Consider the following 24,771-nt stretch of genomic DNA (forward strand, 5'->3'; position numbering starts at 1 on the left):
AGTCCAATGTGGGACGTGGAAAGATTGATTTCCTCCCCCACCCCCCCAGGGCTGCGAGAAGGGAGAGTCGTTTCTGATTTTAATTAGTGGCAGGAGACGCTCCCCGCTTCCCGTGCATACGGGGATTTCCCCGACACCAGCACCACCGCAGCCCCCCTCCCCCTGCTTCCAAAAATAATTTAATTACTCGGTGTTCTAGCTGCGAGCGGCGACCGCCCAGTCAGTATGGGACGCTCCCTCATTAACACTTTTTTCCTCCCCTCTGGTTTGAGCGTTGGGATTAATTACAAAGGGAGCCCTGCCCTGGGGGAGCGAGAGAGGGGGAGGCGCAGGGGCAGGGAACTTGGATGTAGGGGAGAGGGGCGCTTCTCCCAGGAAACCTCCAAAGGCCTATCAGGTCCTTAACCCCAATCACGCAGGCTCTTGGCCCTAGGGGCTTCAGATACCTTGGAGTTGGGGGTACTAGACAGGGGATGTAGGTATCCCAAAACATCCCACACAATTGGGGCATTTCTGCCTTGGAGCATTCCAAGGAACCAGCTGGGCTTCCTGAAGTGGGGCAATAGCTCTGAACCCCCCAAGAGTCTCCCCCATCATAAAAGCCTGGGCTGTGGGAAGTCCTTATGCCCTTTGGAGTGAGCAAAAGCTTAAAGTATTATTATATTATCTTATTACTGTTGCGCAACCCTGCACTTACCTAGAATAGTAATACTTCAAAAGCACCTGCGCATACTTATCCCTTGCACGTCTTCTCACCATCTCAACATCTTTGGGCTTTCAGTCCTGATAACCTTCTCACCCCACCCTGTGATTAAGAAGTCCCAAGGGAAAGAGGTTCTCAGCTTGTTTGGGATTTCTGCTCCTCCCTAATGAAATTTTTTCTCTGAGACTGAAGCTTATCCTTCACAGTTGTCCATTCTAACCTAACCAACCACGAGGACAGAGCCACCTTCTTCTGCATGGTTAGCACTCAAAGATGGAAAACCTTAGGAAACACTTCCCTTCTCCTTAGCCCTTGCTTCTCCTCACCACCCCCCGCCCCCATCGCACACCACGAGTGAGCAAGTGACTCACTACCAAGACTGCATGCGATATGCAGAATCATTATTTCCAGGACCCAAGTCCCTGTGTACTGAGTCCAGGTGCTTGGTGCCTGTCACGTGCCCGGCACCAGGCTGCACCCGTGATCCTGGCGGTATATGAAGGACACGTGGCAGAAAAGCTGGGAAGGGGAAAGGGAGGCAGAGCAGGCTTAGGTGTTCCCAGCCCTGCCCCGAGCGCACCCCACCCCGTGCCAGGCAGCGAGTGTCTAATTTGACCCACTGTTGGGGCACTAGCTTCAGCATGAAGTATGTTCACATGATGCTAGCCTGTTTCACAAGACTCAGAAAGGCCCAAAGAATCAGAATTATAGATATCTGGAATAACAGTTCTGTAGACTGGCCCCACCTAAAGCCAAAACCTAAGTCAGGATGTCAACAGATAAAGCTTCAGGATTAACAGATACCGGGCATCGAGCTGGAATAAACTCAAGCTCTCCTTTCTCCTCTCCGAGGGTGAGATAGGAGGCTTTCAATTCTACCTCTGCAACAAAAGCACTGGATTACAGAGGCGAGGTCCAACATTCATTCTAACTGGTGTGATGTGTCCCATGCAGCAATTCTCTGGGCTACCTTCCACGCTCACCCCTAGAATGGAAACCCATCTGGATTCACAGAGTGAAGAAATGGAGATCCAAAGAGGAGGTCCGTGTATCCTAGGGCCCAAGGGACCTAGGCTAACTCTAGGAGGGAAGAGGACACTGAGGTGACATCCAACTGGGATTTTCCCAAGGGCCTCAACCCACAGTGACAGAGGGAGTCAGGACCCTGAAGGACAATAGAGTGGAACAGATTATTATATTTATTATTATTTATTAATTTCAAAAACACAGCTCCTAGCTTTGAGGACATGGGCAAGTTTCTTCATTTCTTCCGGGCTCAATTCCTGTTTATATAAAATGGGACTAATAAGGTAACAGAAGGAACCCTTTCCATATACACATCATGCCCCAGTCAGTTCTCAATCAAACTTGCCCTCTTTGTTAGGTACCTTACAAGATTCCTAGTGCTTTCTAGAACCTCACAGGCCTCAGGCAGTAGGGATAGAACAGGCTGACCAGAGGCCTCTCAGGAGCCGTGGAGGTTTCACCTCCAGGGAGGATGCAAAAGCCTCGTGAAGTGGCGATGGACACTCTCTAAAGGAAAATCCCAGCTGAGAGGAGGGCCTGCTTCCGGTGCAGATGAGGCTGTTCCCGGAAGTCAGGCCCAGACCACAGTGGCAAATGTTAGGTCTTCCACTCTGGTGAAAAGTAGAGCCCTTTCCCAGCACCGCTGTTTAGAAAGGCGTATCCTTAGGACTTTGCTTAACCACGGAAGCTTCACCCCCTAGCAGGATGGCCATCAGAGTCTTTCAATGTTGAGTGATGAGCAATTTCAGCCAACTCCCAGGTACAGGTGACCCCAGTCATGCCCACATCCCAGCCACAACCACCATCTTCCTAGAGCCCTGCTGATAAAACTGGGCACTGTTCTTTTTTTTTTAAGATTTTATTTATTTGACAGAGAGAGACACAGCGAGAGAGGGAACACAAGCAGGGGGAGAGGGAGAAGCAGACTTCCCGTGGAGCAGGGAACCCAATGTGGGGCTCGATCCCAGGACCCCAGGATCATGACCTGAGCTGAAGGCAGACGCTTAACGACTGAGCCACCCGGGCGCCCCAAAACTGGGCACAGTTCTATCTCCCAGGATAATTAGAGCTCTTTCACTAGTACCCACTTTCCTAGAGAGGCACCTCTCGATGCTTACAAAAGTATTTCGGGATCCAGTCTACACTGTGAAACAGCTGGATTTTTCTTTTTTTCATTTTTAGTGAGAAAGGAAACAAAATAGCAAAACATCTTAACTGGTTAAGAACGCTGTGTATCATAGGGTTGTCGCGAGGTGTCTCTCTCTTCACTAAGCTCCTGGTCTCTTTGAGAACAAGGACAGAGCCTCATTCATTTCTACATCAATGGCACATAAGTCACTAAATTGGTGTTAGCTCCCTTCTAACTTCCTTCTCTTTCTGTAGTCCTCACCTGTCCCAAAACTTTACCATCCCCTGTCATCCAACCTTTATCAAGTGCGAGGTTCCTCAAACCCCATCCTGTTATCACCAGTCTAAAGAGTTACCTACAATTAAACCAGTGGTTCTCAAACCTTGACTGCAGATTTTAATCACCTGGGAAGCTCTGACAACATACCAATGCCCAGGACCCATCCCAGAGTAATTAAACCAGAAATTTCCAAGGTGCACCCAACTATTGGCGCTTTTTAAAAGTTATCTCAGTGATTCTAATGTGAGAACCACTAAAGCAAACTCTTTCTGATTTCCTTCCTCCCTCCTCACCAGAATAAATGCCCCACGTCCCTTGCCAAGGATCCTTCCTCCGGGTTTGCCTTAGATGCTGTCCTTTCGTGTGCCCATGTTTCCCCCAGTCTCTCCCGTGTCTAACTTGGGCCCCCTGGCTCATCCTTGCCCAGCTGGCAGAACAACATAAAATAGGGCCCTCCACTCTGCAGGCTCCCTTTGCTGCACTGCTCCCTCTCCCCTCCTTCTCATCCAACCCTCCTCATCACCATCCTCCTTCCTCCCTTCACCCCTTGGCTTCCTGCATCTCACCCATCCTCTCAATCTCTTCTCCTGACTTCAAACACTGATATTTCCCGGGACTCAGCGTTCGGCCCCTTTATGCCTCACCTTACGGGCTCTCCCAGAGTACTGTCATTCTCTCTCGTGCCTTCCATCAGCACTTACTTATTCATGCTCCTAAATCCAGATCCTTCTTCTGAGCATCAGACTCATATTTCCAGCATCCTGCTGGACATTTTAACTCGGCTCTTCTTTGGGTGTAATAGGTTTAAAGGGAACACATTACCTTCCCTCCACCCCCCACTCCCTTGGCTTATTCAGACCTTTCTCACTTCCAAACTTGCATCGTATGCTTCCAATGTATCTTCCCCTCCACGGCCAGTGTGCTTTTTCTGAGAAAGAGAAATCAGACGGTCACTCCCTTGCCTAAAACAATCCGGTGGTTCCCCACTGTCAAGGGGTGAAGTCAAGACTTCTTGGCACTCTGTGTGAGGGCCTTGAGTACCTGACTCACTCTCCCCTACAGCCCTCTCTCCTGTTACTTCCTGTGCGTTCAAAACCCAAGTCTTCAACATGCATACATTCAAAGTATCCTCAGGTATGGGCTGTTCTGCCCAGTTGGGACTCTGTGACTGCCTCCCTCTACCTTCATATGTGTTTCCTTTGCCTGAAATGTCATCCCCCTCCTTCTCTGCTCAGAAAGTTCTGTTCATACCTCCAGACTCAGCTGTGTTCTCCTCTTTGAGGCCTCCCCAACTTGCCCAAGCAAAGTTAGATGCCCCTCCCCCAGAGCCCCTCCTTTGGAAGGGCTGTGCTTCCAGAGCTCTGCATTTTATGACATTGTATGGTAATTTCTCATTTACATATCTGTCTGCACAGCTGGTCTGTGAGTTTCTGAAGTGGGAGAAGCAGTGCTTTATTTATTTTCTAAATGCAGAGCTTCGCTCGGTGAACACCACACAACAGTAAATGTTTGTCTAGTGGAACAGAACAGAGGAGAAGAGCCTGAGAAGAAATAAACTGTGGAATACTTGATGTTAAAGGAATCTACTTGTAAGTAATAAAATAATAACATTTTGAGACTGGAAGAGATCGTTCTCTATTTTACAGATGAGGAAAAGGTGCAGAGCGGGTAACATTGCCCCCGATCATCAGCAAGTTAGTGGCAGCACCAGAGCTAGAACCTAGGTCTCCCGATATTTTTTTTTAAGAGAGGGATGGGGAGGGGCAGAGGGAGAGGGACAGAGAGAATCTTAAGCAGGCTCCACACCCAGCTTGGAGCCTAATGCAGGACTTGAGCTCAAGACCCTGAGATTATGACCTGAGCCAGAATCAAGAGTTGGACCCTTAACCGACTGAGCCACCCAGGCGCCCTAGGTCTCCTGACTTCTTGTTCAGTAGTCTGTCAACTGCACTACATTAACTGAACATCAAAGATACAAGGCAGTCACTCTTAGCTTTTTGTGGACTGTCGCTGTCTTTGAGACTTTAATGAAAGCTACAGGTTTCCGCAGGAAAAAACACACATAGAATTTCACATCCATTTTCAGGGGGTACAGGGAGTTAGTCCCTGTGTGAAAGATGGTGTGAAGGAAGACGAATCTAGAAATGGGGAGACCAGTGAGAAGGCTAATGCAGTAGTTGAGGGGAGAGAGAGAGAGAGAGAGAAAGAGAGAGAGAGCACAAGAATGAGAGCAAGCAAGTGCTGGCTCCAAGACCAGGGGGATAGAAAGGAAAGTTCAAATTGGAGAGGTGACCTGGGGGTGGGATGGATAGAGTTGAGGAACAAAGAGGCATTTAAGATGACTCAGAGCCTTCTGGTATAGATATTAAGGAAAATGGTGATGCCACACATCAAATTATGGGCTTCTGAGAGAGAGTAGGTTTGAAGGCAGATAAGGGGTTTGAGTTGACAGGTGGCTTAGGTATCTGCAGGCCGTCAGGGTGGGGCGTCCATAGGAAGCTGGCAATAGTATACGTACCCTCACATCTTCTCCTGCCACTCTTCCTCTGACCATCTGCATAATCCATTTTCTCCTGAACCAAACACATACTTTCCTGTCTCCATCCCCTTTGCTCATCCTATTCCCTCAAGATGGCTGCCTCCCATCCACCATCACCCTGATCCAAAATATTTCAAGGTCCAGATCAAATGACATTCTCTCTATTTTTTTAAAAGAGAAGGTGGTCAATTTAATAACATAGAACAAAACAAAACAGAAAAAAACAATCACCCTGAAGCCCCTCTTATTGATCAAGGTATTAATTCCCACCCCAACTTCTTGCCCAATCATCTGGCTCTTTTACACATACACAGTCTTACACTTTTCCAACAAGTATTTATTTTTTTTTATTTTATTTTTTATTTTTTTATTTATTCATGAGAGACAGAGAGAGAGAGAGAGAAAGAGAGGCAGAGGGAGAAGCAGGCTCCCAAGGAGCAGGGAGCCCGATGCGGGACTCGATCCCAGGACCCTGAGATCATGACCTGAGCCGAAGGCAGATGCTTAACCATCTGAGCCACCCAGGCGCCCTCCAACAAGTATTTATTATTAGTTAAGCCATGATTCAAGATCCCAGGGTGGGGATCACCTTGTGCACAGGTCCCCCTTTGCCACCCTGGGAGAAGGATGGAGGATAGAGGAGAGGTGGGTGGAGCCAGTTCAGATCTTCCCAGGAAATGTGCTTTCAGCCCAGCAGTCGTCCCGGGCTGACATCCAGGATATGGGGTAGAGGGACTTGTACACAGGCCGGTACCATTCACACACAGAGACATCACCCCTTTAGCAATCGCTGCCTTCTCACGGTGCTGGAAGTCCAGGGAGTTCTGCCAGCAGTTCCTAGTCTGGTTCTGGTTGGGGAAGTGGCTGTCAAAACGGGCAGTCTGGTAGTTCCTGATTTTGGTCTTGATGTCTTCTGCCATGGTGAGGACTCTAAAGCCATCCCTGCACTCACAGCTCAATGTGACCCTCAGCAAAGATGCCGGAGTTGGACCACAAGCAGAATTACGACCTGATATTTTCTCTATTAAGCCATTCCTGTCACCACCAGTTTAATCTGTAAAATCCCAAGTCTTTCTCCATATTTTCTATTTTGAATTTCAGTTATTTACATTATTGAGAAAAAGGCAGAAAAGAAGGAAAAAAACAAAAACAAAGGACAGATGGTACAAATAGGTGACAAATAGCAAGATGGAAAATTTAAACCCAACTATGTCAATAATCACATTAAATGTAAATGATCTAAACATACCAATTAGGAGTGCCTCGGTGGCTCAGTTGGTTAAGTGTCTGCCTTTGGCTCAGGTTATGATCCCAGGGTCCTGGGATCGAGCCCCACATCGGGCTCCCTGCTCAGCAGGGAGTCTGCTTCTCCCTCTGCCTCTCCGCCTGGCTTGTGCTCTCTCTCTCACTCACTCACTCTCTCAAATAAATAAATAAAATCTTAAAAAAGTAAACACACCAATTAAAAGACAGAGCTTGTCAGATTGGATTGCAAAAGCAATACCTAACTATATACTGCCTACAAGAAATCCCTTTCACTATATAAAGACATGAATAAGTTAAAGGTAAAAGGATGGCAAAATATATAACACGCTAACACTAATCAAAATAAACTTGGAATGGCTATATTAAAACTAGATAGAGTAGATTTAAGGGCAAAGAGTATTACTAGGAATAAAGAGCGTCATTTCATAATGATAAACTGGTCAATTCATCAAGAAGACATAACAATTTGAGGGGCACCTAGCTGGCTGAATTGGTAGAGCATGGGACTCTTGATCTTGAGGTTGTGAGTTCAAGCCCCACATTGGATGTAGAGATTGCTTTAAAATAAAATCTTTAAAAAAAAAAAAAAAGAAGACATAACAAATTTTAGGTATTTATGTACCTAATAACAGAGATGCAAAGTACACAAAGCAAAAATTGATAGAACTATAAGGAGAAATGGATGAATCTGTGATTATAACTAGAAATGACAATACTTATATCTCAGTAATTGATAGGACAAGTGAACAAAAAATCAGTAAAGATATTTAAGGACTTGACCAACACTATCAATTAACTTGACCAAAATTGACATTTATGGAACATTCCACTCAATAACGGCAGGATACACATTCTTTTCAAGTGTGCATGGAACATTTACCAAGATAGACCATATCTTAGGCCATAAAAGAAGTCTTGGTAAACTTAAAAGGGATGCGATCTGGGGTGCCTGGCTGGCTCAGTTGGTAGAGCGTGTAATTCTTGATCTCAGAGTTGTGAATTTGAACCCCATGTTGGATGTAGAGATTATTTAAAAATAAAATCTTTAAAAATAAGTATATAAGTAAATAAATAAATGGAATGAAATCATACAAAATATATTCTCTGACCACAGTGGTATTAAATTGTATGTCAATAATAGAAGGGTATCTGGAAAATCCCCCAAATATTTGGAAACTAAACAACACCGTTCTAAATAATTCACGGGGAAAAGAAGAAATCAAAGAGAAAATTTAAATTTTTGAACTGAATGAAAATTAAGAACCAAAAGCTGGTTCTGTGAGAAGATAGGAAAAATAGATAAATCTAGTCAGACTTACCAAACAAACAAGAAAAAACCACAAATGATTAATATCAGGAATAAGAGAGACTACATCACTACAGATTCTAAAGATACTAAAAGAATAATAGGAGAATTTATGCAAAACATTTGACAGCTTAGTTGAAAATAATAAAAGAGGGGTGCCTGGGTAGTTCAGATGGTTAAGTGTCTGACTTCGGCTCAGGTCATGATCCCAGGGTCCTGGGATCGAGCCCCGCATCGGGCTCCCTGCTCAGCGGGCAGTCTGCTTCTCCCCCTCCCTCTGCTTCTCCCCCTGCTCATGCTCTCTCTCTCTCTCTCTATCTCTGTGTCTCGAATGAATAAATAAATAAATAAAATCTTTAAAAGAAAGAAAATAATAAAATATCAAACTCACTCAAGAAGAAATAGATCACCTATATTACCCTATAGCTATTAAGCAGATTGAATTGTAGTTAAAAATCTTCCCACAAAGGGGCGCCTGGATGGCTCAGTTGGCCTTTGGCTCAGGTCATGATCTCAGGGTCCTGGGATCAAGCCTTGTATCGGGCTTCCCTGCTCAGCAGGGAATCTGCTTCTCCCTCTCCTTCTGCCTCTCCACTCCCCCCACTTGTGTTCTCGCTGGTGCTTTCTCAAATAAATAAATAAAATCTTAAAAAACAAAATGAAACAAACAAACACTTTCCCACAAAGGAAACACCAGACCTAAATAGCTTTACTGGTGAATTCTACCAAACATTTAAGAAAAAAAGATATAATACCAATTTCACACAAACTCTTTCAGAAAACTGAAGCATAGGGAATACGTCCCAACTCATTATACATAGCTGACGTTACTCTAACACCAGAATGAGACAAAGACATTACAAGAAAACTATAGACCAATGCTGCATATGAATACAGATGCAAAAACCTTTAATAACATTTTAGTAAATAAAATCCAACATTATATAAAAAGGATAGTACATATCATGACCAAAAATGCAAAGTGGAGTAAACATCTGAAACACTGAAAACATTTCTAACAATTAAAAAAGAAAAAACAAAAAGAAAAGACAAGAAAACATATGATCATCTTAACATCTATCAAAAACACATTTGACAAAAATCCAATATAAATTTCTGATTAAAAAAAGTCTCAAGAAATTTGGAATAGAAGGAAACTTCTTCAACCACATAAAGGCATCTACACACACACACGATAACATCATGTAAAAACATCATAGTAAAAGATTGAATGCTTTCCTCCTAAAATCAGGAACAAGGCAAGGATATCTGCTCTCACCACTGTTCTTCAGCATTATACTGGAGGCTTTAGCCAGTGCAATAAGGCAAGAAAGATAAATAATGGCATCCAGATTGGAAAGGAAGAAGTAAAATTGTTTTTTTACTTTATTTTTTTTAAAGATTTTTATTTATTTATTTGACAGAGAGCAGGAGAGAGAGTGGGAAAGAGCACAAGCAGGGGGAGCAACAGAGTGAGAGGGAGAGGAAGAAGCAGGCTCCCACCCAGGTGCCCTGAAGTAAAATCTTTTTTATTCAAAGATGACATAATCATCTATACAGAAAATTCAATGAAATCTACAAAAAAGTTACTAGATCTAACAACTGAGGTTAGCATGCTTTCAGGATATAAGATCAATATGCAGAAATCAATTGTGTTCCTACCTACTAGTTGCATTAATTTCCCTTGGCTGCCATAACAGTCTCACAGACTGGGATGGCTTAAAACAGCAGAAATTTATTCTTTCACGTTCTGGACGCTGGAAGTCTGATACCAAGGTATTGGTAGGGCCATGCTCTCACTGAAGGATCTAGGGGAGAATCCCTCCTTGCCTCTTTTAGCTTCCAGTGTCTTCTGGCAATCCAAGTGTTCCTTGGCTTGTAAATGCATCACTCCAATTTCTACCTCCATTGTCTTTTCCTTGTGGGTTTTTTTTAAAGATTTTATTTATTTGACAGAGAGAGACACAGCGAGAGAGTTAACATAAGCAGGGAGAGTGGGAGAAGCAGGCTTCCCGCGGAGCAGGGAGCCCGATGCGGGGCTTGATCCCAGGACCTTGGGATCATGACCTGAGCTGAAGGCAGGCACCCCTCCCTGTGGGTTTCTATATCATTTTCCCTCTCTGCATGTCTGTGTCCAAGTTTCTTTCTTATAAGGACACCAATCTTATTGGATTGAGGGCCCACCCTACTCCAGTATGACCTCATCTTAACTGGGATTATATCTGCAAAGACCCTACTTCCAAATAAGATTACATTCATGGGTACCACAGATTAGGACTTCAATATATATCTTGGGGTCACACAATTTAATCCAAAACACTAGCAATGAACACTCAAAAGTTAAATTTAAAAATATTATTGATTATAGCATCAAAAAACCCATAAAATACTTAGGAATAAATCTGACAAAAGATGTGCACTGAAAACTCCAAAACATTGCTCATATAAGTAAAAAAAGACCTAAATAGGGGAGCCTGGGTGCTCAGTCAGTTGAGCATCGGACTTTTGATTTCGGCTCAGGTCATGATATCAGGGTCATGAGATTGAGCCCTGCCTCTGGCTCTGTTATGAGCAAGGAGTCTGGTTGGGATTCTCTCTCTGCCTCTCCTTCTCCCTCTGCCCCTCCCCATGCCTGCTTGTGCTCTTTCAAAGAAAAAAAAAAAAAGAAAAAGACCTAAATAAATGGCAAGATATATATTACCCATGGATCGGAAGGCTCAATATTATTAAGACTTCAATTCCCCCAAATTGATCTAAACATTTAATGTAGTCCCAAACAAAATCACAGCAATGTTGATTGAAATTGGTGATGATCTGATTCTAAGTGTCATATGGAAATGCAAAGGGCCTAGAGCAGCCAAAACAACTTTGATAAAGAAGAATACAGCTGAAAGACTTGTATAAATTCAAGATTTATTTCAAAGCTACTGTAATTAAGATAGTATAGTATAGGCATAAAAAAAGACAAATAAATCAGTGGAGCAGAATAGAGAGTTCATAAGTACATCCACATACATATGGTCAATTGATTTTTGACAAACGTGCAAAGGCAATGCAGTAGAGAAGGGACAGTCTTTTCAATATAGGACAGTTGGGTAACTACATGCCAAAAAAAGAAAAGAAAAGGAGGAAGAGGAGGAGGAGGAGAAGGAGGAGGAGGGCATCAATCCATACCTGGCATCACACATAAAAATTAACTCAAAATTGATCACAAAATTAAATGTAAGACATAACTTCCAGAAGAAAACATAGGAGAAAATCTTTGCAACTTTCAGCTAAGCAAAGATTTCTCAAATATGACACTAAAAGCATGATCCACAAAAGATGGTTAATCTTAAAAATAAAAGTCAGTTACACCACCAGCCAAAAAAAAATGGGTTTATTCAATAACAGAGAATTGAAATTCAGGACATGCAAACTATGGCAAAATCATAGGCAAACCCAACAAAGAGGAAAGTCATTTTATGGAGAAGAAGGAGGTTCAGGGGTGCCTGGGTGGCTCAGATGGTTGAGTGTCTACTCAGGTCATGATCTCAGGGTCCTGGGATTGAGCTCCGTGTCCTGCATTGGGCTCCCAGCTCAGCGAGGAGCCTGCTTCTCCCTCTCCCTCTGCCCCTCCCCACCGTCCCCCCCCCGCCCGCTTCGTGAATGCTCTTTCTCTGCATCAAATGAATAAATAAAATCTGTTTTAAAAGAGAGAGAGAGAAGAAGGAAGTTGGGAGAGGTTGTTTTGAATCAAAGTCTATGGAAGGAAAAAAAGAGTTGAGGGTGATGAGGGTCACACATTGGCTGAGTTGCAGGGGTGGCTGATTCCTTGTAGAAGATTCAATGTACATCTTTTCCTGTTGGGACCTGTTGTTGATCATTCTTTCCCATTGATGATTCTTCTGCTGGGATCTGTAATTGTCAATTCTTCCAGCATTTGACATTGAGTAATATGGCTCTCCCTTCTAGCCTCTGGATTCCACTTTAATAAAGCTTCCCTTTATTAATTTTCACAAAATATAAAATGATAAATTTGACTTTACCAAAATCGAGAACTTCTGTTTTCAAAAGACACTTTTAAGAAGTGAAAAGACAAGTCACAGACTGGGGGAAATATTTGCATATTGCATATTGGATAAAGAACTTGTATTAGATTATATAAAGAACTCTCAAAACTAAAAAAAAAGAAAAGAAAGAAAAAGAAATAATATACAACTATATTGCAAATGAAAGAAAATTGTTCTTTCAATAAAGAAAAGACAGACTGTTCAATAAATGGTATTAGGATAACTGGGTAACTATTGGAAAAAGTAAACTTGGATTCTTACCTCATTTAGGGTAAACAACATTACCACCAAAGCAATAATAATACTGTAAGTATTAGAAGAGAGTGTGAAAGAAGATTCCTAAGTGAAGTGAGCATTGCTAAGAGTCATTCAAAATAGGGTAAGGAAGATCCTGAGAAGGCAGGGCCTGTGTCTTCTCCTGTTTCAGTTCTTGGAGCATCATAAACTCTTGGTTTTGGTCAATTGCAACTTGTCATTTGCACCTGGACCACCTCCCGGAGCACATCCTTCTCCTTCGGACAGAGATGGAGGTAACGTAACACCTGTTGGCTGAACAGCCATTCATGCATTAGGCAGTTTCATCTCTGCAGCACCAGTCATAATTATTTCAAGACAAGTTTTGTGGCTTTTGTCTTTATAAGCCTGCACTCCCCTCTCAAAATTGGGAGCACGATTACAATTTCGGTCAACTCCAAGCTTTGCGCCTTGGGAATTACAATCCCTAAGACCCCAAATGCGTGCTTTTGGTTGCTTTACAGACTCTCCACTTGGTTGACAAAAGCAATGGAGTTTTTTTTTTTTCCCCCTTTCTTTCTTTTATGATCTTGAAGCAGGGAAATCGAAGGCCCAAAATACAGAAGCCATAGAAGAAAAGATTATAAATTTGACCAAATAAAAATGTCTCCATGGCAAAAGACTTACTATCCATAATCCTACAGATCTTACAATCCTATAATGCTAGAGATCATACAATCAATTGGAAAATTCCCCCAAAATCAGACCAAACAGGAAATAAATACCTATTGTTACAACTACATCGGCAGCAAAATTTAGAAGTTGGTGAGTATCAAGTGCTCGTGAGGTGGTGGGAAACAGGATAATCCTGAGCTGCTGCTGTAGTCTAAACTAATAGTTTCTGTAGCACAACTTAGAAGTGTCTAGTAAACTGAATATGTGTATAGTCTATAATCTGGTTCTATTCCTAGGATAACGTTACAAAAATAATCCTACAAAAGATATATAAAATGACATATTCAAGGAAATTCATTGCAGCAAAAAAAATTGGGAAACAACCTTGTATATTAAATACATGGTAGAGTGTGCACAAGGTATATGTAGATAAAAAGAATGACGTAGGGGCATCTGGGTGGCTCAGTCCGTTAAGCATCTGCCTTCAGCTCAGGTCATGATCCCAGGGTCCTGGAATAGAGCCCCATATGGGGCTCCTTGCTCAGCGGGGAGTCTGTTTCTCCCTCTGCTGCTCTCCCTGTTTGTACTCTCTCTCTCTGTCAAATAAATAAATAACATCTTTTTAAAAAAAGAATGAACTAGTTCACCATATGTTGTTTTTAAATTCCATCTCATATATTAAAGCAGAATAGAAGTTTTTGTATGTGTGTTTTTTAGAGAATTTTTAAAATTTTGATACAGTTCAAATTGAGTAGGGGACAGGTGAGGTTGGGTAGGGAGAGAGAGGTAGGGGACACCAAGACTAGGGTCACTCAGGGGGCTTGGTAACCAGGCTCACAGAAATCCCAGATGTAGAGAAATAGACATGATATTTACAAGAACACCTTGTTTGTGCTCATGATAGTTAGGAGTCCACCATGTTTGTTCTAAATATAGACATGATATTCACAAATCTGCCATGATATTGACAAGAAATGTACCAAGTTCCCTGGTCAGTTGCCTATAAAAGACCGACCATAAAAGCCCTCCGCATTCTAGACCCCTGTCATTCTAGAGAGCTCTTTTTTTTCCTTTCTGTTCTCACTTTCAGTTAGTAAAACTTTCACTTCACTTCACCCTTTTGTCCTTCAGATTCATTCTTGGACTCCATGAGACAAGAACCCTGAAACCCTGCAGCACACTTGGGTGTGTCATGTTCGTTTCCGCTCCTTCACTGCCAAACCTGGGGGCAGGGACTGCTTTATCTTCCTCTGCCTTCTTCGTGTCTGTGAGTACCAAGGTATGAAGTTACCTGCTGCATCGAACTTTAAACGTCACGTTATCCTTAGTTTTCCTGATATTGATAGATTTGGCATCCTTTTGCTGGCCCTGAGCAGAAAGTCCTTGATGAATTTTGCAAGGCATGGATACGAGGCGCAGGGGAGCCCTCAGCTGGCACAGCAGGCGGGTAGAAGTGGGGACAGAAAGCCAGAAGAGAAGTTTTTGACGTTTCAGTCTTACTTACGGTTATTGAAGTATGGTTGATGCACAATGTTACATTAGTTTCAGGTGTACAACATAGTGATAACAAGTCTAGACGTTACACTGTGCTCACCGCAAGCGGAGCTACCCTCTGTCCCCTTACAGCCCTGTTACAGCACCATCGACTCTGTTCCCTATGCTGTGCCTTTCATCCCATGATTTATTCATTCCATAGCCAAAGCAGAACAGTATCTTAAAACACAATGTTTAGTAAGAAGAAAAAGGAAAAGTAAAACAGAATGAGATGTTATTCCACACGATTGGCCTGAAATGTAAAACACACAAAATAATGTAACGTATTGATCAGGGATACATGTATGTGTCAATATGGGAGTGAAAGGAGAGTCAAATGACTAAATAAATGAGAGCATGCCTGTGGCTGGGGTGGCAAGGAAAGTGGGAACAGGGATGGAAAAAAGAGGCAGCAAAAAGGGAGGTGTGGACCAATTATTTAGTGTGCCACAAACTGGGGGATTTAATAGATGATACCAGCTAAACAGAAGAAGAACAAAAGCACTGTTTTACTTAAAATACATTGTATTTTTTAAAGAAAAAAAATGTAGCATAAAATGAAGAAAAACGAATTAGCTTTTTTCAAGAGGCCAAAGATATGAACAGAAGAAATACAAGCTCTAATGACCATATAAAACTATTACCATCAATCTCAAAATGAAGAAAATATTAAGAAAAACTCCATATTCCCTTTTGCCTATTGATTTGGAAAAAAAATTAAAAGAATGCTAATATTCATTGCGATGAAGGGTGTGAAGAAATGTAGATTCTCGTGTGTGGTGGGAAGCATTGTCCTGATAAGGACTTTCTGGAAGGCAGTTCGGAAGTATCAAAATTTTAAAGGTAGGGATGCCTGGGTGGCTCAGTCAGTTAAGCATCTGCCTTTGGCTCAGGTCATGATCCCAGGGTCCTGGGATCCAGTCCCATGTCCCTCCATCCCTCTGTCGAGGCTCCTTGCTCAGTGGGGAGCCTGCTTCTCCCTCTCTCTGCTGCTCCCCCTGCTTGTGCTCGGTCTCTGTCGAATAAATAAAATCTTTAAAAAAAAAATTCAAAGGTATATTCTCTTTAATACAGCAGTTCCATTTCTAAGAATCTACCCTCCAAAAATGCTCACGTAAGTGCACAAATATATATGCATAGAATGATGTGGTACACTGCAGCATTATTCAGAACAAATATTGGAATTAGCTTAAATGTCCATCAGCAGGAGGATGGTTATATGAATTATAATACATATGTCCTAGTGAGAAGTTTAAAAAGTGAAGTTCGTCTCTATGTACAGATATAAAAAGATGTTTATAATGTATTGTTAAAGAAAAACTAAGTAGCAGTACATATTAAGTTAAAGTCTAATGGTCAATGTACAACATAATTTTAAATGCATGCATCTATACATTTCTATATATTTGCAAAAATTGAAAAAGTCTGAAAGGATACAGACCAAATGGTTAATATGAATTACTTCTGAGGAGGGGTGTGCAATTCATACCTACACAATTGGTATGTAGGGGTCATACATTTACTTTTTTTTTTTTAAGTAGGCTCTACACCCAGCATGCAGCCCAATGCAGGGCTTGAACTCACTACCCTGAGATCAAGACCTGAGCTGAGATCAAGAGTTAGATGCTTAACTGACTGAGCCACTCAGGGTTCACACCCTTTAACTCTATGTAATTTAGTATTATTTGAATTTGTTACGATAGACATATCTTACTTTGGTACTTTTTTTTTTTTTTAAAGATTTATTTATTTATTTATTTGAGAGAGAGAGAATGAGAGAGAGAGAGCACATGAGAGGGGGGAGGGTCAGAGGGAGAAGCAGACTCCCTGCTGAGCAGGGAGCCCGATGCGGGACTCGATCCTGGGACTCCAGGATCATGACCTGAGCCGAAGGCAGTCGCTTAACCAACTGAGCCACTCAGGCACCCCTTACTTTGGTACTTTTTGAAACACTTTTTTAAAATGAGAAATCCGGGGCGCTCTCTCTCTTTCTCCATCTCAAAATAGATCGATAGATGATAGAGAGATAGAGAGAATAAGAAATCTTATGGTTTCTAGTGAAGTGAAAAGATAAGACAAAGCTTCTGGAGGGAAATAACTTATGAGAAACCCATCTGAAATGTCAAATGGACTAGAGTATATGAACAAATACATATTCTCAAGGTAAAATGGTAACAGGTGGCGGGGCGCCTGGCAAGCTCAGCGGGTACAGCGTGTGACTCTTGATCTCCGAGTTGTGAGTTCCAGCCTCGCGTTGGGTGTAGAGATTACTTAAAAATAAAATCTTTAAAAAAATTTTTAAAAATAAAAATAAAATAAAATGGCAACAGGTGGATGTTGGGAGGACAACTCAGCAAATTGAAAAGGAAGGTAATAACAAAAATTATGCTAATATAACCACCATTTATTGAACATTGTTATGCACTAGCATTGGGGTAAGGGCTTTACATGCTATCTCTGATGAGAAAACAGATGCTCAGAGAGATTTCAAGTAATTCAACCCCACGTCACCCTAAAACCCACATGAGAGTTGACAGATGATTTCAGTAGAATTCAATGTGGGGAGGGCAATCGCAAAGATATGCATGGAAAGCTAAGGGGCATAGGAGGTGCCGAACTTGGGGCTCTAGGAAGGCACACCGCGTCAGGAGGTGTCCCGGAGGAGAAGACATCCACACTGTGTTGAAGGATGATTAGTACTTACATAGGTGAGGTAGGAGGAGGAACCACGTGAGCAAAGGCACGTGAGCAGGGAACCATATGGAGTGTGCCAGAGAGTCTGGGACTCTCAGAAGGTGGAATGGCAGGGTGGGGCCGAAAGACAAGCAGGAGCCGCACCCTGAAAGGACTTCCATGCCATGTTGAGGAATTAGGATTTTATTTGAGAAATAATGGGGAGCCATTAAAAGAATTTGAGTATAGACCTGTTCTGATTAGATTTGCCTTTTGGGTGGGTCACTCTGATGGCGGTCTGGAGGGCAGATTTAAGGGGAGGAAGCCAAGAGGCAAGGAGACCAGTGCAGGAAAGTGGGGGTAGACTGGTGGAAAGATAGAAACAGCTCAGTGACATGATTAGAAGGTAAGACGGATAGACGATGATGATGGATCAGCGATGGCAGGGGAGGGACAGAAGCATGACAGCCAGGGCAACTGAATGTGGAGGGTGCCATTTATTCATGTGAGGAACACCCAGGGAAAAGTGGGGTTGAGGGAGGAGAGGAGAGGGAGGCCTGTTTGGGGTTATGGAGTCGCAGATTTCTAGGAGACGTCCTAGTAAATAGGTCCAGCTGTTCGACAAAAACCCAGAGAGCAACTTCCTTCCGGACTACACCACGGAAGGCTCCTCCATGTGTTTGTCCCACTCTCCCTGGAATGTCCCCGCTATGGCCACCATGCCCCTACAGTTCCCTGCACGTCTCTCCTCCTCTGTGGTCTATTTTGGAAGGGAGCACTTCTGTCCATCCAGGCTCCCACGTGGGACCCCTGGGGGCCCGTCTCTAGCCCACTATGTTTAACCCATCACCCAGCCCTACTGAATCTCGTTTAAATAGCTTTCCCCAGACTGTCTTCTCTTCTCCGTTCCCTCTGCCGCTGCTTCAATACAGACTCTTGTCTGCGCTCGCTGACCTTGCCTATGACCTTGCCTATGACCTTGCTATAGCCTCCTAAAACTGTTCCCGCACAGATCTGAGCCCTAGCTCGTCTCTCTCCACACCTACTCCTACAGTGACGTGTCTACAATGTCCATCTGATGGTGTGTACCTGCCCTACTAGGGAACGGCCGTTCCCTCTGCTATGTGGCCACATAGGGAGCATGACACCCGGGACCTCTCCTGACCCACCCCTGCTTACCTCTCCTGACCCACCCCTGCTTACCTCTCCAGGACACTCCCACCACTCTTGTGTCCCACTAGCCCCTTGCGTTTTATATCCCAACAAACCACACTGCTTAGAGTGCAGTCTTGTTCCGTGCCTTGTACTTAACAGTGCTTCCTACTTGGAACATCAGGGCTTAGGTGGGATTTTCTGGGAAACGGATTCTCAGGCAGGAGAGCCCTCTCAGGTGCGCTCTTGGGAACACCTGTGAGGTGTAAGAGAGGCTGCAGGGAGCAGAGGGGGGAGCTGAAATGCGATGCTCTGGCCATCACGGGGGAGGGGGTCTCAAGCGGAGCCGGCCCTTCTTGGCTGCCCGGGACAGGGACTCTGTAACCCCCACAACCAGACTACCCTAGGGAGGGAGCACGACCTCACACAAGGCAGCTGTCTTCCTCCCGACGCAGCTCCTGAGGAGGGACTCTGCTGCAGCTGGGGAAGTGAGTGCCCCCATCCAGAGGAGGAGGAGATTTGTGAAGGGGGGTCCTGGCAGCCCATCACAGAATTGTCTGCGAACACCTGTGCAGACCTGGCCAACCCCCACCGTTTTCAAAGCCCAGCTCGGATGTGACCTTCTCCCTCCCTCACCAGCACGGCCTCTGAGCCCATCCTTCTCCTTGGCTCCGGGACTCCAGTCCTTGCATGTGCTTTTCACTCTCGGGGTTGGTGTGTTTACACGTCTGTCTCCCCACACCCCCTCCCTGTCGGACAGCCTCGTATTTCAGAACCTAGAACAGTGTCTGGCCCACACTGGCTCTTCAGTAAATGTATAGGGCATTGAATAAAAGGGGATTGACTAATGAAGGAGGTCAGCCAGAAGGTAATAAAAGGAGAAGGCTGGAGGTTCCATGCCAGTAAGGACGAGAGGGAGGTAGGTGGCTCTGGGCTCAGGGCCCTCCCAGTCTCCATCCACTTGGGCGTCAAGCCCGAGGCCCCACTTAGGAGGCTCAAGAATCCTGGGTAAAGCCAGAGCGAGGCTCTGAGCTTGGTCCAAATGAGGCAAGAGCCACCAAAAGACTGTCGCCTGCAGGTGGCCATGTGGCTGGTGGAAGGCAGAGGTCTAGGTGGAGGGAAGGAGAGGAAATGAAGCCACTTCTAGCGCTCCCCCATAAAGCCAACACTCAGACTCCCACATAAAAAAGGACATAGAAACAAGCACACATATGTTCGCCGGGACAGCGGCACAGAAGCAGACGAGCACCCCAGAGACAGAACACACACACACACACACACACACACACACACACACACACACACACACGGACACACAGCAAATGAAATGGACACAGGCAGGAAAACAATCCATCTGGAAATGATACAGCATTAACATACGTAAATGAAACACCCACGAATTCTAGACCCTAGTCATCCCCAGTCAGCAACCACCCCGCCATGCACCTTCCAGAAACTCTTGACAAGAACAGAATTCTGGATTGCAGCTCCCACCACATCTCCCTCACCTTTTGTCCCCCTCTGGACAGACCTCTCCCAGTTTGGTGGCGGCTCCCGCCCGAGAGGGAAGTGAGACGGCTCCGCCGGGCGCCGGCAGGGGGCAGTGTTCAACAAGTGATGATCAGAGCGGCTCCGGAAACCTTGCTTAAGTGCGGACCCGGGAGGAGGACCAAGAGCCAGAGGTCCTTCCACCCACACCGTGTTCTCATCTCTACCCACCGACCCCCCCAGGCTCTCCCTCCTCTCCTGCTTCTAAGCCCCCCCCCTTCTCAGCTGCAGCGTCTCCTTGATGGGTGTAGCAGAATTCATAGTTCAGCTTTGCCCCACTTTCCAGGGAAGACGGAGCTAAGGAACCTCCCCTTCGGGGCTCCCCATAGCCTCTCGGTCCCCTCCCACTCTGTCCTGGTTTCCAAGGTTGTCGGGACTCTGAGTTTTCGGTTGGACCCCTGTAAGTTCACGCCCGGGAACCCACACGAGGGGTCGGCTCCAGGGCCCCCTGTCGGGGGATGCTGCACCCTCACTGGCACCACCGGCATGACCGCTGGCTCTGGTTAGATGTCAGGCCCCTTCCCTGCCTTGGCCTGGCACCTTGTACAGTGCACAGAGTGTACAACAGTACAGGTTGGCCCTGCTCCTAACTGCCCCTTACTGTGCCATTTAGTGGGCATTCATGCTGAGCCCTGCCGGGATGATCTCATTTCATGCTCAGAACACCCTTGTGAGGCAGGTCTTACTGCTGAGACCCAGGGAGCGCGTGTGGTTTGCTTGTTACGGCGCCGCGAGTGAAGGTGAATATGGAGCTTGGACTCAGGTCCTCTGGCTGCCAGCGGCGGGCTCTCTGTCCCCTCCATCCCAACACTGCCTCGCTTCTCCCCCACTCCCGCTCCGCTTGCTTCCTTCTTCTCTCCTCGAACCAGCCTTCAAGGACTGTGGCCTTCTGTCCACTTCTTTCTTCTCTACACAGGCTTCGCCCAGACCTCGGGGGCTCAGGAAAGGACGCAAGCAAGTGAGCAAACAAGAGGCAGAAAGATGGAGGGAGGGGAGGTCCAGCTAGAGGCAGAAGAGGAGGCACAGGCCGGCCCTGCGTGGGGGATGGAGAAGGAAGGGAGGTGAGGAAGAGGAGGGAGAGGAAGCCCCATGCCCAGCCTGGAAAGGGGCATGGCAGGGCCTCCATTGTGCGGCACAAAGGGGCCATATGCCTGGCAGCCTACACAGAGTGTGTGTGTGTTCGTGAGTGTGTGTGTGTGTGTGTGTGTGTGCGCGCGTGTGTGTGAAGGCGGGAGGAGTGGCTAAGAGCCTCCCCTCCACTCTCAAGCCTCTGGGGCCTGCTGGGGGCTCTGCCACCGGGGGTGGGCTTTGCTGAGAAAGGGGCAGAGCACTGGCGGGTCAGGGCCTACGTAACTAGAAGGAGGGCATGGACAGCTGGAAGGGGCTGGCAGGGGTGAGAAGGGGCTGGAGGAGGAAAGGGGGGGTGAGGTGCTCAAGTCCCACTCGTGCCGGGTGCCCCCCCCCCCGGTTGCCCAGCCCACTGGCCCACCTGACAGGTTTTGGAGGATGTAGAACGAGGGCCCCAGATGCCTCCTCTCCTGACATTCTGTCCCTCCCTCCCTGGGTGTTAGCCCGGAGCTCCCACTTTCCCTCAGTCCTCAGCCTGGGGACTTGGGTCTCCCAGACAGTCCCCTCTCCCAGCGCCCGGCCCCCTGCCCCCTCCCCCTCCTCCTCCCCACCTCCAGCTTCTCCAGTCCTGGTCCTGTGGAGCAGAGCGGCAGCCGAGGCCAATTGATTATCTGAAGAAATTTGGAGCTAGCAGAACAGCTGCGGCTGCCCCCCCACCCCCAGGCCCTGAGGGATCCCTGAGCAGAGGGGCCCAGCAACCCCTTCTGCTCTCCAGCGGGGCAAAGTGACAAGGGGGGAGGCAGGGAGCTCCGAGGGCTGGGGCTGCTGTGCAGGGGAAGGCACTGAGCTCCAGGGCCAGGAATGGAGGACACGGTTGTAACCCCAGTCCACCAGCATGGGTGAGTCACATGGCCTTTGTGGACAGTGGCTTACCTGCCTTCAGAACAAAGGTGTTGGATCCGGTGACGGCCATGCTCCCTTCCAGCTCCAGCCCTATAGTCCTCAGGTTCTCCCTGGTCTCTGTGCAGCCCTCCCTCTTGCCAGGCTCTGGGCAGAGCACATTTCGTCTAATGCAAATGGGGAAGGGAAGATGTGTGGGGGTTTCTCCCTCAGTCTAACTTAAACCCCTCTTGCCGCTCATGTCAGGGATGAAAACAGCACCTTCGGAGTCCGGACATGTCTCAGCATTTCCCTCCCATTGCTTGCCTTCAGACTTCCCAGAGGGCCTCCAGTTTGGAAAGGATCTTTGAGTTTACCTAGCCAGTGTTCCAGGGAGGCAGGAATGGACTCGCTGGTTTCCGTCTGTGGTCCTCGCTCCAGCCCGTCTATTTGGATTCCTCCTCCTCGAGGCAGGCACTTCCGTTGCTGGACAGCTCCAGGTGTTGAAAGGTTTTTCTTCGAGTTAAAATCTGTTTCCTATAACTTCTCCCTACTGGTCCTGGTTCTGCTTCCCTGGGGCCTCCCAGCATGTCTTGTTTTTGTTTCTTCTCTCAATATTTGAAGCTAAGGACCATATTGCCCCCTGAGGCTGCTCTTGTGAAGACACATAGCCTCAGTTTTTCAGCTATTCCTTCTGCAAAGTTGTCTCCAGACCTTTTGCCTTCTTGGCCACAAAACTGAATACTCTCTGGTTTATTGGGGTTCTTGTTAAAATATGAGGCCCACAGAGTCTCACCTGGCAGGCTGGGTCATTTCAGGGAAGTGGGGTGTTGGCAGTACAGGATGTAAAGGACCTAGGTTTGAACTTTACTTCTGCCCCGACTAGCTGTGTGACCTTGGGCAAGGCCCCCCTCCTCTCTGGGCTTTAGTGTCCTCATCTATAAATTGACTGTAGGGTCTCTTCCAGGAGTCCTTTGATATTCTTTCAGAGCTCCTTTTTATCCCTCTCCCTTCCCTCTCTGAGTCCCAGGTTGTCCATTATGTTCTCCCCCATATCTTCAGGTTGCGGAACATAAAGTGGGCCAAGAACAAATTGCAATGAATACTGACCCAGCTCAGAGACAACAATGAGGAGAGACAGATTTTATGTCATGGCTTTTCCCAGCAGCATGGACCTACAGACACGTGTGTTACTTGGGTTCCCCTGGGAACTCAAGCTCATCCTCAGGCCCAGAGAGAGCAGAGCAGAAGCACAATACCAGAGGGGTCAGAAAGTGTCGCTCAATGAATACCAAGATGGAGGTACATGGGACTCTCGGTGGGCAGGTCTGGGACCTGTGTGTTACACCCTTCCCTGCACCTCTTTACCCTGTGGCCCCTTCCTCTCTCTGTGTACCCACCACACTGAGCTCTCAAAGCCCCATCAGAAGAGCCTTCAAAGCCTAGGACCCTCCATGCCTAGGCCAGCTGCTAAACCCAACCGAATGATCCACAGCCATACCTGGTGCTAGAACGAGGTCACTTTAATTTTTCTTTTCGTATGAAATCGGAAATGCAATGGGAGGGGATCACACACAGGACACAGGACACAGACCCCGGCGGGGGGGGCCTGCTGTTGGGGCTATCAGGAAGAAGTGAGAGGTCATGGGAGAGGGCTAGAGAGAGAAAAGAGGCAGGCAGGACTGGGGTGCGACTGTCTGGGGGTGGAGAGAGCTACGGAAGGGTCCAGGAGCCCTGGAGCTGGGGGAAGGGCACCATCCCAGAGGACTGGGTGTCCGGACAGATGGATCTGAGGAAGGGATATGGGTGTGGTGAGCAGAGAGGATCTCCCCACACACCTGGAGCTTGCAGAAGGAGTAAGAAAGGGAAAAGAGTAACCGGGGAGGAAGCAAGAGAGACCCAGCTAGGAGTGCCAGGAGCCCCCTCACTCTACCCCAAAGTGCACAACTCGGCAATAAATAGTAATATTTATAAATAAATAAGTAAATAAATAGATGAATAAATAAATAAATACGTAAATAAATAATATCCTTGTAGAGCGCGGAGTCTGGTGTCGGGGAGGAGGGAGCATGGGAAGGACCGTGAGCTCACTTCTTCTGCACCTGCCCTCTGGCCCTTCATTCCACTGCTGACCCTGGGCTGCTGTGAGCAGAGGGGGCTAAGCAACATATGGGGGGGAAGTGCAGAGAGCCTGGGAGTGGGGAGTGGGGTGGGGGGTGTCTTCCCTTGCTGAAGCCAAGCTTAAGGAAGGAGAAAAAAATCTATCTATAATGAACTGGCCCTAGGTCCCAGAGAGCTGAGCATTCCCAGAGGGCAGGAATAGAGCCTCCCCCCTGCATCTGAGGGAGGAAGGCGGGTGGGTTTTGCACATTTTCCCAGTGGGCTGGGATGGAGGAAGCAGATGTGCGATCTGGCTCACCCACTGCCTAGGCCCTCTGCTGATTCTCTGGGCTGGGTCTGGGGCCATCATCCCCTCCTCCAGGATCTAGATCGATTACCCTTTCAACAGCTGTACACAGGGAGGGAGAAAATTGGGATGCTGGGTGGGAGGGGGCAGGGAGCTTAGAGAGGGCAAGGCACTCACTACCAAGTAAGATCGAGGTCTGTCTGTGCTGAGCCTCAGGAACGAGAGAAAACAGGTAGCGTTTTTCCGCGATCCCCGCTGCTACGACTGCCCTGGCAGGAGCTGTCTCAGGAGCCCCCTGCCTG

At 46.4% G+C, this 24,771-nt stretch overlaps 1 pseudogene; it reads right to left on the reverse strand.

Moving 5' to 3' along the window:
• Positions 1-6,336: 6,336 nt before the first annotated feature.
• LOC144382513 (cytochrome c oxidase subunit 6B1 pseudogene) lies at positions 6,337-6,605 on the reverse strand (annotated as a pseudogene).
• Positions 6,606-24,771: the final 18,166 nt, after the last annotated feature.

This window comes from Halichoerus grypus, chromosome 7, assembly GCF_964656455.1.
Source record: "Halichoerus grypus chromosome 7, mHalGry1.hap1.1, whole genome shotgun sequence".
NCBI lineage: Eukaryota > Metazoa > Chordata > Mammalia > Carnivora > Phocidae > Halichoerus > Halichoerus grypus.